The sequence below is a fragment of the Microtus pennsylvanicus genome, chromosome 7 (assembly GCF_037038515.1).
Source record: "Microtus pennsylvanicus isolate mMicPen1 chromosome 7, mMicPen1.hap1, whole genome shotgun sequence".
Taxonomy (NCBI): Eukaryota; Metazoa; Chordata; class Mammalia; order Rodentia; family Cricetidae; genus Microtus; species Microtus pennsylvanicus.
This window is the reverse complement of record NC_134585.1, coordinates 85,829,472-85,847,052: the sequence shown is the minus strand read 5'-3', so window position 1 is coordinate 85,847,052 and position 17,581 is coordinate 85,829,472. Positions and strand designations below refer to the sequence as shown.

General features: G+C 41.3%; 1 protein-coding gene across 4 annotated transcripts in view; it reads left to right on the top strand.

Annotated features, from left to right (window-relative positions):
• Ppa2 (inorganic pyrophosphatase 2) overlaps positions 1–17,581 on the top strand; it is a 69,347-nt gene that overhangs the window by 36,472 nt on the left and 15,294 nt on the right. The window lies entirely within an intron of this gene.

Sequence of the window (17,581 nt, the reverse complement as noted above, 5' to 3'; positions counted from 1 at the left end):
TTCTGTAAGCAGCGTGTTTATACAGCTAGTTCTTAATTTGTATACTTTCTTTATTGACTTGAGTTGGCACTTAGAAAGACAGGGAAGGGACTTCAAAATTTCCTGAGTCTTCTCTATTTCTTTTTTTAATATTTTATGTTTCTACCTCAGTTGTCCTAATAATTCTGGGTAACATCACAAGCTTGTGTTCACGTTGGAGGAAGTCTTTTCCTGGGGAGATGTGAAGAGACATCTGCTCTCTTCTTCCAGGGCAACAACAAACCTAAGAATATCCCACCTGTAAATGGAGGTTTCTTTGTCCCACCCCATACCACAGCCACTTCTAAATAATCGCTTAGAGGCTTAAAATTAATTACAAAATGCTTGACCAAATAGCTCAGGCTTACTAATAACTAGCTTTTCCTTCTAAATTAATCCATTTTTATTAATCTATGTTTTGCCACGTGTCTCGTGGCTTTACCTGTGCTCTAATACATCTTGTCCCTCTGGCGGCTGGTTGGCATCTCTCAACTATACCCTTCTCTTCTCTGTATCTCTGTTTGAGTTTCCCATATCTGCCTGACTACAGATCAATTCAGCTTTCATTATCAGCCATTGAGAACAACATATATTCACAGCATACAGAAGGGTTATCTCATATCATCCACCAAAGTTCACCTTGGGGAGCCAGTGAGTTTATTCAGGAAGCCAGTGAGCTTCTTTCAGAGTGTGGGTAAGGGTTGTTTACAAGAGCATAGGTGGCGTCAGAGCAGCAGGAAGCCATCTGTATGGTGACGTTCATATAGATGGGATGCCCTTTAGGTAACCTTCCACAGTCTGTATACTCTAGTCCCTCTTGAGACCACAAGGGTAACAAGGGTATGATAAGTGCAGTTAAGGCAGAATTATACACAGTAGCTGGGAGTGGCAGGAGGGACAAATATGTTAAGGGTCCAGTAGCCATCTCTGCAGTCTTCCTTCAGTGAGAGAGCATCACCAAGTCCTGGTCCTGAGGATCCCCCACTAGTACTCCCAACTGCTCTGATGCAGGCAGCTACTGTCATGCTCATAGAAGATTTGTCACTTCGCTGATTTCAAGCAATGACTCCAGACTGCCCTCTGTAGAACTCAGAAATTTCTTTATCTTTCTCACCCACACTTACATCCTAGCTCCTGACAGCCTTACCATTTGTCTGTAGATGTGTGCTGCGTGCCTAGCATGTTTCTGGAAGCTTTGTGATAACAGAAAAAAAAATAGTCTTTATATTCTTTAAATATTATTTGTTCTTGCTTTTTTTCTTGATTAAATCTTAAAATTTAAAACTAAGTAGAATTTATAATGTTACTGTGTAACACTAAATGATCAGTTAATTGATAAGATTTATTAAGTGATCAGTTCTGCATGGGCTCTTCTCTGAGCCTGATGACAGCATCGTAGACATCTCTCTAGTGTCCTCCTAGGCTGTAGTCTTCCATTTTGTTTTTTGTTATTTATTTTTTACTTTCATTGTTAGCTACCATGTATTTTCTAAAATATTCTATAGGAAATTGTGTATGACATAGATTCTCGGAGTCTTACCCACGTCTGAAATGTCTGAAATGCTTTTCTTTTTAGCATGTCTCTAAAACCTGTAGTGCCTTGTTGAGATATAAATTACCATATGGAGTTGAAATTTCTCAATTTATATCACAAAGGAAGTGGGATTTTTTTGGCAATTTATAATATTGTCATCAATACTTTTGGCATTTTGTTTTTCTTTTTCCTTTTTATTCTGAATTTCTTTCATGCATACATGATGAAATCCCCTTTCTACCTGTTCTATCCCCTCCAGCTCTCCCTAGATTTCCCCTAGCATGGGCCCCTTCCCAAATTCATGTCCTCTTTTTGTTTTTTCATATACTAGGCCATGAAGTCTAATTGGTGCTATGCTTGTGTGAGTAGGTATGGGGCGATCACTGAAGCCTCAAGGAAGCAGGAATGATTCCCCTCCCCCAGCAGCCCTTCACTGCCCAAAGCTCCTCAGCAAGAGGTGGAGCCTCAAGTGCTTGGCTGCCTTGATTAACCTTGCAGGTCTTGTGACAGTAACGACAGCTGTGTAAGTTCACGTGTGTCATGTTCAGAAGACTGTTCCACAGCACAGTTCCACCTTTTCCAGCTTTTATATTCTTCCTGCTTCTCCTTCCTTGATGTTTCCTGAGACCCGGGAGAGCAGAAACAGGTGGTTACTGACAGAGATGGTCCATTTAGGGCTGGGCATTCACAGTCACTTACTCATAACCAATTGTGAGTCTCTGCCTGGACTGCTGCCTGCTGTAGAGACTCTTTTCTGACCACGGTTGAGAGCAGCCCATGCCTCTGTGTGTAGACACAAATATTTAGAAGGCAGTTTGACAACGTGGCCATTTAGCAAAAGAACAGTAGCAGCTTCTTTGGGGCCTGTGCCCTCCCAAGTCATGGGCTGCAGACCAGGTTTACAAAATTCTCAGGCATGAAACTTCCTCCTGTGGAACAGGTTTCACATCCAATCAGAAAGCAGCTGGTTGCCCCGTGTCACTTGTGCCACTGTTGCAGTGGTGGCCACACCTTCCTTAGCATGTCAGTATTGAGCATATAGGGTCTAGGGCTATATGAGGTCAGTGATGCTTTCCCCCCAGCAGCCAGCATAGCACATTCTGACACTAGGAAAGCTAGCCAGCAGGGAGGGAGTTTCACTGATGATTTGATATTTGTTGCTGCCCTGCAGCCAAAGTTTGTGGTATCTTCAGCAATCAGGCTTACCGTATAGTTATGGTGGCTAACCAAGGTCCCTGGCAGTAACCCATATTGTCTTGAAGACCTCGGGGGCCACCCTCATCCATAACTCATGGGGGTGGAGATGGTATGCCTTGCACTGAGATTTTCTTTTTATTACCCGTGTCTTCTGGAATGGCATTGTTCACCCATGTAGGGCATCTTATTCAAACTTTTTTTAAAAATTAACTTACTAACTTGTGGGTTCCCTTAAAACTTTTTCACAGACTTAGTTTTGGTGATCTCACTTATTACCCCTCTCCTCCCCCATCACATAGCCACCAGCCCCACTTAATATTTAACTCCTAGTATCCTTCCCCTCTTCTTTCATACCTCATGTGTTTGAACCTCCCTCCAGTTATAGTTTTTGAGTGGAGAGATACTGGATTTCCACACTCCTTCTCTAAGCTAATACTTACCCCATTTTTCCTATCCTCTTTGGTCCCCCTTTTCTTAAGCCTTTCTGCCCTTAGTATTCTACATCAGTGCTTTCAATTTATCCATTGCCTACTACTCATCCTTGAGTTATCCCCCCAACACACTCAATAGCCCCTTTCTAGTTTCCTGGCTTCTGCACACAAAACAAAGCCAGGATCTGCACTTGAGAGAGAGCATGCAGAGTTTCTGGACTGGTCTGGATGACGTCACTAAGTTAGTGTTTTCCAGTTCTACCCGTTTACTTGCAGATTTTGTGACCTCACTCTTCTTTACAGCTGAGTAATATTCCGTTGTTATATGTACCACATTTTCCTTATCTAACAATGGGCATCTGCAAATGTCTGATCAGGAGGATATGCAGTCCATTAGGTATGTACCCAGGAGTATTATATATACCAAGGCAGCTTACAGAAGGGTTCCTCTTGGTTCCAGGGGGATAAGGGTCATATTACAGTTCTGTTGCTAATTTTTTGAGAACCCCTAGGCTGATTTCCACACTGGTACACTAGCTTATAGCCTCTAGGAGCTGCTCCTTTGCTGGGGCCACACCAGCATCTGTTACCATTTGTGTTCCTGATGATGCCCTTTGACTCAGTTGAGATCGACTCTTGAAATAACTTTTAATTTGCATTTCTCCCCTGGCTAAAGATGTTGAGACACTTTTTAAAGTTGTTTACTAGGCAGTGTATTTCTTTTGATAACTTTCTGTTCAGATTAACAGTCCATTTTTTAATTGGATAGTTGGGTTTTTTAGTTATTTGCATATTCTAGACTCTAATCTGTTCTGTTTATTACTATGAAAGGTTGCTCTCCTCCCGTGGGCCGTCGCTTCAGTCTGTTGATAGCCCCTTTGCTGTCTCTGGACAGCAAATGAGATCATCTTGTTTGTTGGTGGCTGGTATTATCTCCTGTGCTACTGGGGCCCTGTTCAGAGCACCCTACCTTTGCCTGGAAGTTAAAGTCTGCTTCTTATTTTTTCCTCTAGTGGTTTCAGAGTTTCTTGTCTTATTGCATTAATTACTTTTGTTTTGCTAACATGGCACAACCAAGGCAGCTTACAGAAGGGTTCCTTTTGGTTCCAGGGGGGATAAGAGTCCATCATGATGGGGAGATGGGGAGGTGTGGCAGCAGGAGGAGGAAGCTGACAGCTTCCTCTTCAAATGCAAGCATGAAAGAGAGAACTGGAAATAGCAAGAGGCTTTTAATCTCATAGCCTACCCTAATGACACACTTCCTCCAGCAAGGCCATACCTCCTAAACCTCTCAGATAGTGCCACCAATTGGAGACCGAGTGTTCACATGCCCAAGTGTTCACATGCCCGAGATTATGGAGCCATTTCTCATTCAGACACCACACTTGCCTTTGATCCATTTGTAGCTGAGTGAGAGATGAGGATCTGGTTCCATCCTTCAGTATTTGAAGCCTCATTTGCCAGCACCAGGTGTTAAGGTGCTCTCTTTTCTCTAATGTATGTATGATTTTGACATCTGATTGGGGACTTAGTCTGGGTACTCAGTTCTACTTCCTTAATCTGTGGATCTGTGTTTAGTTACTGTAGCTCTGAGATACAGGTTGAAACCAGGTTTGGTGATACTTTCTGTAGGATTCTTTTTGTTCAGGGTTGCCTGACTATCTTTGGTCTTTTGTGAATTCTTGGAACTTTTCATAGTTCAATAAGATTTTTAATAAGAGGAGAGTTTTTTTTAATTAGGGAAGGGGACTTCTCTGGAAGCTTTTAAAATATCCTTCATTTTCTCTACCTATCAAGGAAGGCAGGTGCAGTCATTGCAGGTGGTCAGGCTAGATGGTAACTTAAAGGGACGCTATTCCAGACAGAGCTGCCTGAGGACGCGGCTCGCTGCAGTTTCAATGAGCTACATCCAGCCAGGGTATCATCACAGAGCATGGGATCCTTAGACAGGTAGAGTTTTGCACCGTCCTATGCTCTTCTCACCCATTTGTCTAATGATGGGTCAGCATTTGTTGTTATGTGTAGCTTCTGTATGACCAAGGTGAGGTTTCTGCATCCTTTGTTCTAGTGTTTGATAAGTTCATGGCCAGGTTTCTCTTTTTTTGGTGTGTGGGGGGGAGGGTATCTTGGGGATTTGCTAGTTCTATTTGTAGTTCTTAGAGGACTTCTATTATAATTTGCACAGTGGCTGACACTCCCACCAGCTGACCAGTAGTGGCACTTTTTACTGGTGTAAGTTGACCTTTCTGTGCCTTGTGCTGTGTAATGGACAGGCACTGGTGGATTCCCTGTAGGAGGATGATGAAGAATCATTTGCCTTAGCTCTTGCTCTCACAGTGGAGCCAAGTGCTGCATTGTAAGTTGGGTTCACTTAGTCAAAGAGGCATATTGTCCCATACAACCCAGAGTAATTTAAAGCTACAACCTGACCACAATGTATTTATCTATATATCTCTTACTATATTAATATAGATATGTTTGTGGGCTTTCTAAGGAAATTTTGGAATTATAATGAAATTGCTTCTTTTATTTTGTCCAATGAAAAACATGTGCAGACTTTGGTAGGCTATAGAGGGCCACATCGTGTTTATAGATTTTAGCTTTGATGTGACTGAACTAGAAGGAGCCATTGCACGAGAGAAGATGTTTCCCTTAGCAAAATCTATTGTTCCTGGCTGGATTAATGTAATGTTAACATTAATAACCAGGTATAGTTGCTTACATCTATAAACCCCAACACTTGAGAGGCTGAAACAAGAGCATCACTGTGAGTTCTGGTCAACATGGACTACAGAGTGAGAGAGAACCTGTCTCAAAACATTTAAAAAATTGACCTTACTGTCAAGTTTCACATTCTGTAGATGTATGGGACAATGTGAAATTTTTGAAGGCTAAATAAAGTTTGAAATAAAATACCCTGTGCTTCCTGATAGAAAATTAGTCTTTTTTTTTTTTTTTTTTTTTTGGCTCATTAGTACTTGGGGAGCACTGAGACCATTTAATCAACTGTAATTAGATTCTAGTCCTTAATGCTTTATAATGGTACCCTAATGGCCTGAAAGAGTTAATAAGGCTCCCTGGGCACCTAATTGTACTGGAGATGATTGGGCCATTAGAGATAATAGTGCTGGGTTCAGAAATAACCAAGTTCAGAGCATCTTAAGAAGCCTGAAGTGCAGGCCTCGTCATTCTTCTCTTGGTTTGATTGTTCATGTGAGGGTCTTAGTGGCCTGGGTAATGGAGGTCTCTGTACTGGGCAGCCCGCACCTTGCTGCTGGTTTTGTCTTTAACCAAATGAATACTGTTGTCTTTCATCTTTTAAGAACTTTTGCCTGTGAGGTGATTTTATACTTTTGAAAAATGTAAGCTTAAAAACCAAAACTTAAAATCAGAACAATTATGTTGATTTTTAGTCCATTTTGAATGGGCAATTTACATGAGCTGAGTGATGAGGAACGTATTTTTACAATAGGAAGTTGGCACATTTTCAAAAGCCAGCATCAAGATTGTCCTAAAGCTAACAGTTTTGAAGTGTTTCCAATGTGTAGAATTTGGGAATATATTTCGGAAAACATAAACTTCCTGGGCCCTTTTATTGTCTTTCAGGACAAGAGAGAAAATGTGGAAAGTTCATTCGTTTGGCTATAATTTCACTTTCTATGTAAACATCTCTAGTGCCCCTACTATTTAAAAAAACAATGAAATTACTATCTGTTTGAATTTTGTCTTCCTAGAACATAATTTACTATTGTCATTGAAAGACAAAGTAGAAGGGGGGGGGACTTAGTATAGCAGTCCTGAGGCAGAACGTCTCTGCTAACTGTTATAACCAGAGGCAGTGCTCTGTCTCCTCCCCACAATGTGGAAAGACAGGTGTGTGCTCCCTGGCTCAGGAAGGGACATCACATCCCTGTTGTGTTTCTGGAGGCCTAGTCTGTGCAGAGCTGAAGCACCATGTGTCTAGGAACAATGCCAAGCACTTCTTTAACACTTTTACAGCTTCAATCAAGGTGTGCGTGCGTGTGTGTGTGTGTGTGTGTGTGTGTGTGTGTGTGTGTGTGTGGCATGTCCTCCCAACCCTGAGGAAACTGACGTGCCAGGGGATGGGAGAATTAGTAGCTTAAACAAAATAAAACTTAAGCCATTCAAATCCAGTCTCCCTCCAAACCCCAGAAACTTCACTGCTGTGTCTCCTTGCATTTCTAACATGGAGTTGGACAAGTGTGTTTATAACCTGTGGAGGAAGGGTGACCATTTTCCCCGGGGCGGTAATGAACTGATGAGAATTAGACCCTGCGCTTTTGATGTCTGTCCTTGTGCTTTCATTAACAGTGTAAAGGCTTGAGTGGGGAGAGGGTGTGGTGCACATCATTAGGAATTAATTACTGGGATTACTCTGTTGCTTCTTTTTTGAACCCTGACCCCTGTAGCTCTTAGGGCTTTAGTCATATTCCTATGATCGGTGATGCGGTAACATGGGGAGGTCTGCATTCTAAAATGTCCTGTGTGCCGGCCCTCCCCCAAGCCCTAGTGCCTTTCTTCCACAGCTGTGGGTTGACCTCTTACCCAATTCTAAGTTCCTTCCCAGCAGTACCTATCACCTGCCTTCCTTCAAGGCAAACAGCATCATCAGGGTCACTGCTGAAGGGAAGTTTGTTGTGATTATCAGCAGTATATCAATTATCTGCACCGATGGTGTTTGCTGTGGGGTTTTCACACCGTATACATTGCAGAATTATAGCTTCCACTATGGGATCCTGAGCGATTTCTTGGGAACACAGCACACTTTTTTTTTTTTTTTGATCAGCACACTTTTTAATCCGTCTCAGGGAGATGCTTACGTGTACGAATGGCGGGTTCAGGGGCAGTCTCGGCACCATGCCTGCCCGTCCTTGTAGCCACTTCGCAATATGCTTCCAATAAAGTTATATTAGAAAAGCGCTTAAATGTCTTTGCGCAAGGCCCTGGTCTGGTTTTCATTTGCGGGGTCATGCAAAGTTTCTTATTAACTAGTAATGAATATTTATATTTCTGGAAAAAATCTATTAACTTTTTGAGATTGTTTTCTAGTATATTTAGATTTATGGAGAGACTTGGGATGGTGTTAATTTCTATTTCCATGGAGTAAGTGTATTTTTTTAGTATAGGTTTTGACTTGGCGAGAGGCGAATTTGTGGGGCAGGGTGGAGAATGGAGAACACAGCAGAAAGCCCGGTGATGGCATCGCACATAGCCGTGTGCATTCGATGTCAGTGTGTAGAAAGGCCTGGCAGCAGGAGCGTCTTCGAAGGTCCTGGGTAAGCAGGGACAGCTAAGGAATCGTTCCTTGAGTAGGAGCCTCTACTTGTGGTGCAGAAGATGCCGTGAGTATTAGGGATTGGCTGGTATTCCTAGTGAATATTCATGAGCAGCATTAAAAACATATGTTCTCGCCTCCCGTGGATTTTGTTTAGAGGGACTGGTTGTACACATGTCTAGCTCAATTTCCTGATATCTTTCTCTCTCTTTTTAAAATCCTTTCTTTTACGTAACAGAAGCAAAGAGATGGCATTACACTTACAGCGCTAGGTCTTGTCTAACTATGAAAATTCCTCAGCGGGATATATACGTTCGTCTCTGCGTGTTAAGGTTTGGCATGAATAATCCAGATAAAAGCAGCATGGTTTCCACTTGGAGCCCCTGGAAGCGCAGGTGGTTCTTAGTTGGTGAGGATGAGCAGTAAGATTGGGTGTTATTCTGTCGCTGCCTCTGTGTGTGTGCTGTCCGGTATAGCATAAGCACTAAATTTTTTAAATTTTTGAATTGACATAAAAGGGGAAGATATGTTTGAAGAAACAAAAATGGACATTTTGACATTTTGAGTGAAATCTGAAAATATCTTCAAAATAGATAATTTTCAACAGAAAAACATTCATTTTATACTTGGATTTTTGACATTATAACTGATTATAGTTCTTTTTCTTTGTTTTTCAAGACCAGGTTTCTCTCTAGCTTTGGAGTCTGTCCTGGAACTAGCTCTTGTAGACCAGGCTGGCCTTGGACTCACAGAGATCCGCCTACCTCTGCCTCCCGAGTGCTGGGATTAAATGCATACACCACCACCTGGCTTATAGTTCTTTCTTTAGTGTCGTGTATATATAGTTTATTTTTATATCTGTGACCTTTGTAAACTTTAGTCACCGACATACAATCTATTACTGATTTTCTCATTTTGATCTCAGAAGTGTATGGAATCTATTCTTGGCTTTGCATTGCCTTGAACGGCCCTGTCTTGCTCTTCTGTTGAAGCAGTGTTAACATTTTTCTTGGCTCAGCATCCTGAAACCAGAATTTGTCTTCTGCATTGTTTATCAGACTGATTTTAGAGAAATCTTAACTTTGAAGGAAGGTAGAAAGCCTTCCCACTCTCTCTTTACAAAGATATCTGAATTCTCTACCTTGGTAAAAGTCACTTGATAACTTTCCACTCTTTCCTGACCTTTACTCTGCGAAGTCCCCACGACACCTGGCGTCTCCCATCTATGCACACCAGGCTCTTCTATAGCCCGTGACTTAGAAGATGTATCCCCGTGACTGAAATGTTCTTTGTCTACCTGGAAACATCTTATCTTGTAGGCGTCAGTCTAAATAAAGGTCATCTCCCTCCATGTGACTTTAACGCTGTAAGTCAAGCATGGTCTTTCCCCCACAAACACCATTTTGTTCAATTTAGTGGAACGTTTGATTTTACTTTTGTAAAATTTGGTTCTGTGTCTTCCCACCTTTCGAAATCGGGAACTCCTTGAAGGGTAGGACTGTCATTTGCTTACTTTGATTACTTGAGACAGGGTCCTGTATATCCCCAGGTGGCCTCATACTTGCTGTGTAGCTGAGTATGACCTTGAACTAGTGATCCCCTGGCCTCTCTCTCCCAAATGCCAGGATTATGGGAGTTCACTACCATACCCTGTTTATGAAACTGAAGCTTGCTAGTGCATGCTGGGCGAGTAAATGAATTCAACTAACTGAGCTGCATCCATAGCACCGCATATATTTATTAAATATGGAGTTGAAGGGGTTCTGACAATGATATATGTTTGTCCTAATACCCACAAACTCCCCTTTCCCTGTGTATAGCCAGTGAGTCCCTTCTGGGGACTGATATGGACATTGAAGCCTTGATGGAAACTATGTTTTCATTTCCTATGAGGAAATTCGCAGCTAAATAGGACTGTTGGGTCAGTTGTAAATGTAGGACAAGTATTGTAAGTTGTTGTTGAGCTGTCTGTCCAGCTGTCTGTCCAACTGTCTTTCCAGCTTTCTGGCCAGTTGTACTGATGCCTTTTCACCAGCGTATGAAAGAGCAAGTGTACTTTTGTTATATGGCTCTAAATATAATAAAATATCCTTTAAAAATTGGGAGACCTGCTGGATGGTAGGTGGCACACGCCCAGAGCTACACAGAGAAACTCTGTCTTGATAAACCAATAATAATTATGATGATACTGATAATAAATTAGGAGAAATATGTACATATGTAAGGATTATTTTGTATTCACGTAGGTTCCATTTCCTTACCCACTCACTCCCTTCTGGAAGGTTCCCAGGTCCAATCCCCACCTGATCTCATTTCCCTTCTGTTTCTCGGTACCCAGCGCTGTTGGTGGTAAATTTTCTTCATCTTAATTTACCTAAATTTACATTTTTGTTTATTTTGCAAGTGTAGTTTCAGTGGATATAATATTAATTTTTAAGTTCCATAAACATGTGCCTTCCTTCCCCCTTCCCCAGCTCTTTGTCTCTTTCTCTCTCTGATGTTTCTAACATGTCAATAGCCATTTGTATTCTATTTGTATTGTTTTTCTCAGACTGATTTAAAGACTTTCTTCTTGCTTTTGGAGTCCAGCACGTTTTTTCCTATGCTCTGCTACAGTGTCCTTTTGTCTGTGGTTCCCTTGCTTAGGCTGTACTGGACTCCGGGTCTTGTTGGCTTTGAGCAATTTTCACGTTTTTTGCCCATTCTCTTACCTTCCTCCTGAGCCTTGTGACACTTGTGTTTCACATCACCTTCTGCCATTTCCCAGACGACAAAAGCCATTTTCATTACATCAACTTTTGTCTCTGCTATTTCTCAGACCAGGCCATTTCTACTGCTGTGTCCAGCGGGCCCCTGACACTTATTTCCACATTTCTAAGTTTGTCAAGAGCTGGGTTTTTGTTTCAGATCCTCTCTCAACCTGGTTCTTCTTTATTTTTATTGATTTACAGTTCCTTTTCCTCAGCTAAGATTTCTTTGCGTTCATACAGTATTATCATATTTCCTGAAAGGTCCTTGAACATATTCCTAATAACTACCTAATATTTTAAAACAATATGTAACTAAAGCATATGGGGTGGATGGGAGTTCTGGGGACCACAGGATCCACTGTGGATGTATTTACTACGGTGTCAGATTATGTGGGTCATTCTAGGATTGATTTCTGTCTGCTGCTTTTACTTGATGCAGACTCAGAAATCTTCCAGTATGTACAGTAGAGCCTGAGTCTTGTTACAGGCATGGAGTCACGCTACTGTTTGCTTGTTGGTTTGGCTTTCTCTTCTCACACATTGTTTGTCGTCTTCTGAACTCACTGCGGCAATGCGTTCAGACATGCTTGCAGAATCTTCTCAGTTCTCAGTGAGGAGGTTCGTAATTGCTGGCGGTTTAGTTCAAGTACTAGACCTGAGTGAACGTATTCATCTGCTTTCCTTTGTTCTAAGTGTGTGTTTTAGATGCTTGTTTAGTTCAGATGCATGCAAAGAAAAAGTTATAAGAACTAAATTGGGGCCAGTGAGATGGCTCAGGGTGAAGGTGCTTCCCCAGCAAGCTTGGTGACCTGAATTCAATCCTCGTGGCCCACGTGGAAGGAGAACAATGACTCATGAGCTGTCATCTGCCTCCCATGTATCTGCCACCATGGCATGTATGCACACACACAGTTAATGACGAAGTAAGAAATTAATTTATAGTTAGTTGGATCTCCCTTGGTGGCGGAGTACCTGTCTAGCATGTGTACAGGAGGTCCTCGGTTCAGTCCCCAGCACTGTTGTTTTAGCTTAAAAATTCATTCTGTGTCTGTTCTTCAGTGTCAACAAGTAAAACCTTTGAAGAATTTTGATGGGATTTTGATGGGGATTGCATTGAATCTATAGATTGCTTTTGGTAGAATTGCCATTTTTACTATGTTGATCCTCCCAATCCAGGAGCAAGGAAGATCTTTCCATTTTCTGGTGTCCTCTTCAATTTCTTTCTTCAAAGACTTAAAGTTCTTGTCAAATAGATCTTTCACATCCTTGGTCATAGTTACCCCAAGATATTTTATGCTATTTGTGGCTATCATGAAAGGTGAAAACACTATCCTGAGTGAGGTAAGCCAGACCCAAAAAGAGGAACATGGGATGTACTCACTCATATTTGGTTTCTAGCCATAAACCAAGGACATTGAGCCTATAATTAGTGATCCTAGAGAAACTAAATAAGGAGAACCCAAAGAAAAACATATAGGCATCCTCCTGAATATTAACCTTCAGCAAGCGATGAAAGGAGACAGAGACAGAGACCCACATTGGAGCACAGGACTGAAATCTCAAGGTCCAAATCAGGAGCAGAAGGAGAGAGAGCACGAGCAAGGGACTCAGGACCACGAGGGGTGCACCCACACACTGAGACAATGGGGATGTTCTACTGGGAACTCACCAACACCAGCTGGCCTGGGTCTGGAAAAGCCTGGGATAAAACCAGACTCTCTGAACATAGAGGACAATGAGGACTACTGAGAACTCAAGAACAATGGCAATGGGGTTCTGATCCTATTGCACGCACTGGCTTTGTGGGAGCCTAGGCAGTTTGGATGTTCAACTTACTAGACCTGGATAGAGGTGGGGGTTCCTTGGACTTCCCACAGGACAGGGAACCCTGATTGCTTTTCGGGCTGAGGGGGGGGGACTTAATTGGGGGAGGGGGAGGGAAATGGGAGGCGGTGGCGGGGAAGAGACAGAAATCTTTAATAAATAATAATAATAAATAATAAAAAATATTTTAAAAAAAAGAAAAGAAAAAAACAAGTAAAACCTTGTTTATAAAAAACATTTTAATAACTATATGCATGCGTATGTGTGCCCACATCTTTTTTATATGTGTTATTTTTAGCCTATTTTTAGACCAGTGCCTAGCTACATTGATTTCTTAGTAGCATTGTAGACTGAATGAAATAACTGTTAATATTAGTTAAAATGTTTATAATTTCTTTCTAAATCATTAATTCATGTTCTTATTTCAAAAGACAACAAACTAGAAGTCTATAGATTTTCCTCTGATTATGGCTGCATTCATAGGTAAAATTTTAGAATGTTGAAGAGATGATAATTCATATTTGGCAACTGACTTTTTCTTGTTTCGAAAAAACTTATTTATCAGTACAGAAGCTGATAAATAACAGCCCCCCCCCCAGAGAAAAGCTCGTTTCTTGTTCTCTATTGTCTGCAAAGATACAATGGTAGATTTTAATTGAGGTATTTTAGATTTATTTCTTTGTTTTTGTAAAAACATAAATCAAGTTAGGAAAATAAAATGAAGAACTTGGGCTCAGAAGGAATAGTTTTGGCTCTGTCTGTCATTATAGTTGTTATTGTCTCCTCTGCCTTTTAGCTGGCATCTCGAAACAGTCTGCAGTTTTTTTTTACTTTATGTAGATTGTATGGACCTTTGGAAATCATTGGTTTATAATTTTAGTGTAAAAATTCTACAAGGATGTTACTTATTGAAGTTTTAAATTTGGACATATTTCTGTTATAAAATAATTATAGTTTTAGACTGTAAAAATTATGACAGCCTATGAAAACTGTGTTTAAAAACCTGGGGTGAGCCAGGCATGCTGGCACGGGCCTTTAACCCCGACCCTCAGGAGGCAGAGGCAGACATTAAGTTTAAGGCCAGCCGGGTCTATGTAGTGAATTTCAGGTTAGCTGGGGCTACCTCAAAAATAAAACAGAAGACAAACAAGCAAAAACCTCTTTGATAACTCTTGCTTTTCTGTATTTTAGATTATTACTTAATGTTATGGAGTTTTGATATTTTGACTATTCTATTTTCCCCTCTTAGAGAGATCCTCTCCTCTTACCTGCTTGCTTGCTCTCTCCTTAACTGTCTATGAGCATGGGAGATCTTTTCATCTTCTGATATCTTCTTCACTTTCTATCTTAAATGGGTATAGATATTCTTATAAGTCTGTCTGTCTGTCTCTGTCTCTCTCTCTCTGTCTCTCTCTCTGTCTCTGTCTCTCTCTCTCTCTCTCTCTCTCTCTCAGGCAGAGTCTCTCTAAATATTCCGAACTGTCCAAGAACTCACCATGTAGATCAGGCTGTCCTCCAACTCACAGAGATCCACCTGCCTCTGCCTGCCTCACTACTGCTGGGATTAAATGTGTGTCCACCATACCCCGCCTTTCAAGTATCTTCCTGGGGCTCTAGCTTCATTTTCTCCTTTGTATAGGGTGGTTGTTTCCCCACTGGGCATGTGAAGAGGTTTCCCTCCAACATGTATGCCCTGCCCTGCACCATTTCCATGTGACAGGTATGTGGCTGCCCCTCCCTTCTCACGAGTTCCATGGTTCACTGAGTTCTAGCCACGGACTTTGTTCTTCCCATCCTCAAATATGAAGTCACGCTTAGACCTCAAGGCATTTTTCCTTTCTGTCTTCCCCCTGAAAATACTAATGGAAGAAATCTGGAGAGTTGTTCCTACAGTTCGTACGAAACTCCTGAAGGGGCTGAAGATGTGACCCATTGGGTAAGAGCACTGGATGCTCTGCAAGGGGACCATGGTTCAAGTCCCAGCACCCGCATGGCAGATGACAACCAGGGGACCCAAATGCCCTTTGCTTGCCGCCACAGGCACTAGGCATGCATGTAGTGCACATGTGGGTGAACACTTACCTAAAATCAAAATGAAAATTAAAAATGGTTTTTAAAAAGGAGTTCACTGAAGTGCATTTTATGTGAGCTCGACTTCTGTTATGTAAGATGCTTCCCCACTTCACTGGCACAGAAATCTGCCTGCGCTGGAGATGCTTAATTTTTCCTCTAACTCAGCTGTTTTATTACCCAGCCCTAAATTGATGACAGATGTTTTTAGTAACCAGTTTTATTGGATTCTTTCCGAACATTCAAAATTAATTTCACAGCAGCCAACACTTTTGTATTAATAAATTCACCTGCTTACATGATATTTAGTTAAATCCCTAACTGATGCCATTGCAGTTATGCCTTGGGAATGAGGATCCCTGACACTTGGCAAAGATAAAGCCCCACCGATGGTGGGAGGCGTGCATACCTCCTTCTAAAGGGTCCACTGGACTCAGCACACACTACACTCAGAATGCCTTACACACTGCAGAACCTTTGTGAATAGTTCAGTAAAGTGATAAGTTGAAGTTCAATTAAAAGGGCGTAATTGGTCCAGAAGAGAAACTGAGATATATTTAGCTTGATTTTCTAAATAGGTACTTCAGGTTCTCCTCGCTTATTGATGGAGTGGTCCATCTCTGCACTAAATGCCGTAATTGTCTACATTATAAAGTTTCACATAAAACCCTAAGAGTGAGAGTAAATGGATGCTAGGAAATCGCGACATTTCTTTAAAAATGACAAAGGTGCATGTGGCAGAGAAGTGCTGTGGATGGGACCTTATAGACGAGCACAGCATCACTGAGTCACGTCCCTAGGTGACTACGGGGACAGCACTGTGCTGTGCCGAGTTCTGCTGCAGTGGAAGGAAAGGTATAAACACACCTGCGTTTGTTTTTAACACCTTTGGCTGGACAATGTAATGAAGCAACGAGAAAGAAAAACAGGTTAAGGATTAAACATCTCATGGTTTTTATAGTGCAGCTCTGCGATCATTTTAGCCAATGTGGTATGCTCTCTTTGCTATGAGTTTCCTTGCGTTTAACTCATGTGTATTCTGTAAACCGTGGATCAGTTTATCAATTGTAGGTGCAGTGTTTTATACTTTCAGAAAAATAGTTCATTAACTTAGATTTCTGGTTGGACATTTACTATTGAGGTTTTTAAAATGTTAAAATTGCATGCCTCTCATTTTGTCTGAGTTTTTCGTTGTTTATAAAAATGCAGCTGTTTTCTCTTGGGATGTAATTAATTGAGAATTGGCAAGGTTAGCTTCTACTAGAGGTTTCTGCTTCTTTTTGGCATTATTAAATGTTTGACATTTTTAATCGCTGGTATCTTAAAGGTCCCCTCCATGAATTCTGAGCAAAGAGCTTCCTAGGCTGAAAAGGGTATTGGGTAATTAGTGTCTTTCTTTGAAGTTGGTGAATCAAATAAAGATAACCAAACAAATGTGTAGTAAGGAGGGCTGCTTGTTTGTTTCCGGCTGTTCAGCCCCAAAATAACCACACAGAAACTACATTAATTAAATCACTGCTTGGCCTATTAGCTCTAGCTTCTTATTGGCTAACTCTTACATATTAATTTAACCCATCTCCACTAATCTGTGTATCACCTTGTGGCTGTGGCTTACCAGGTAAAGTTCCAGCATCTGTCTCCTGAGGGGCTACGTGACTTCTCCTGACTCTGCTCTTCTTTCTCCCAGCATTCAGTCCAGTGCCCCCCAACTCTGCTTCACCCCGCCCTGCTCTGCTATAGGCTCAAAGCAGTTCTTTAATGGTAATCACAGCATACAGAGGGAAATCCCACATCACAAATATTTTATACAGTGAGGTAAAGACCAGTAGATTGTGTAAAGTACAGGGATAGAGTCATCAATCAGATTGAAGTATAAGAAACTATTTTGGAAATTAAAGTACATTTCTAGTTATTGGAGTTTAGTATACTAAAATATTTTCCCAAGTGAATACGGTAACATTAAGTTGGAAAAACCTGGAGTTAATCAGTTTAAAGGAATGCTTTCTAAGAATAGGAGGATATAAGAAAACGATCAATGGAAAATTCACCTTAGAAATAACCTCCCGGATAAGCAGAAAAATATGAAAAGAAGTAGAGTTTGAGGAGGAAACAGTGCTGTGTTAGGTGGAGGGTTTATTGGATTCTGGAGTCTGGGGCATTACAAAGGACTCTATAACCCAAACACAGTGTGCATTCCTTAAAGGGTGCACTCTGTCGAATTCCCTGTCTTGAGATCTGCAGTCAGTTACAAGTGCTCAGTAAGTATATATTGACTCTTGTTAATGAAGCAGCTGTAACCTGCGTTCCCTTTCAAGCAAGTTTCTCTTTTTGCCTTTGATTAATTGTAACATTGATACTTTTTTTTTTTTTCAAAATATTTTGGATAGGTTGTGGCCTTCGGTAGCATTTCAGACTTTAAATCAGAAGACTGTTTGGCAGCAAACTGAACCTTGCCCTTTCC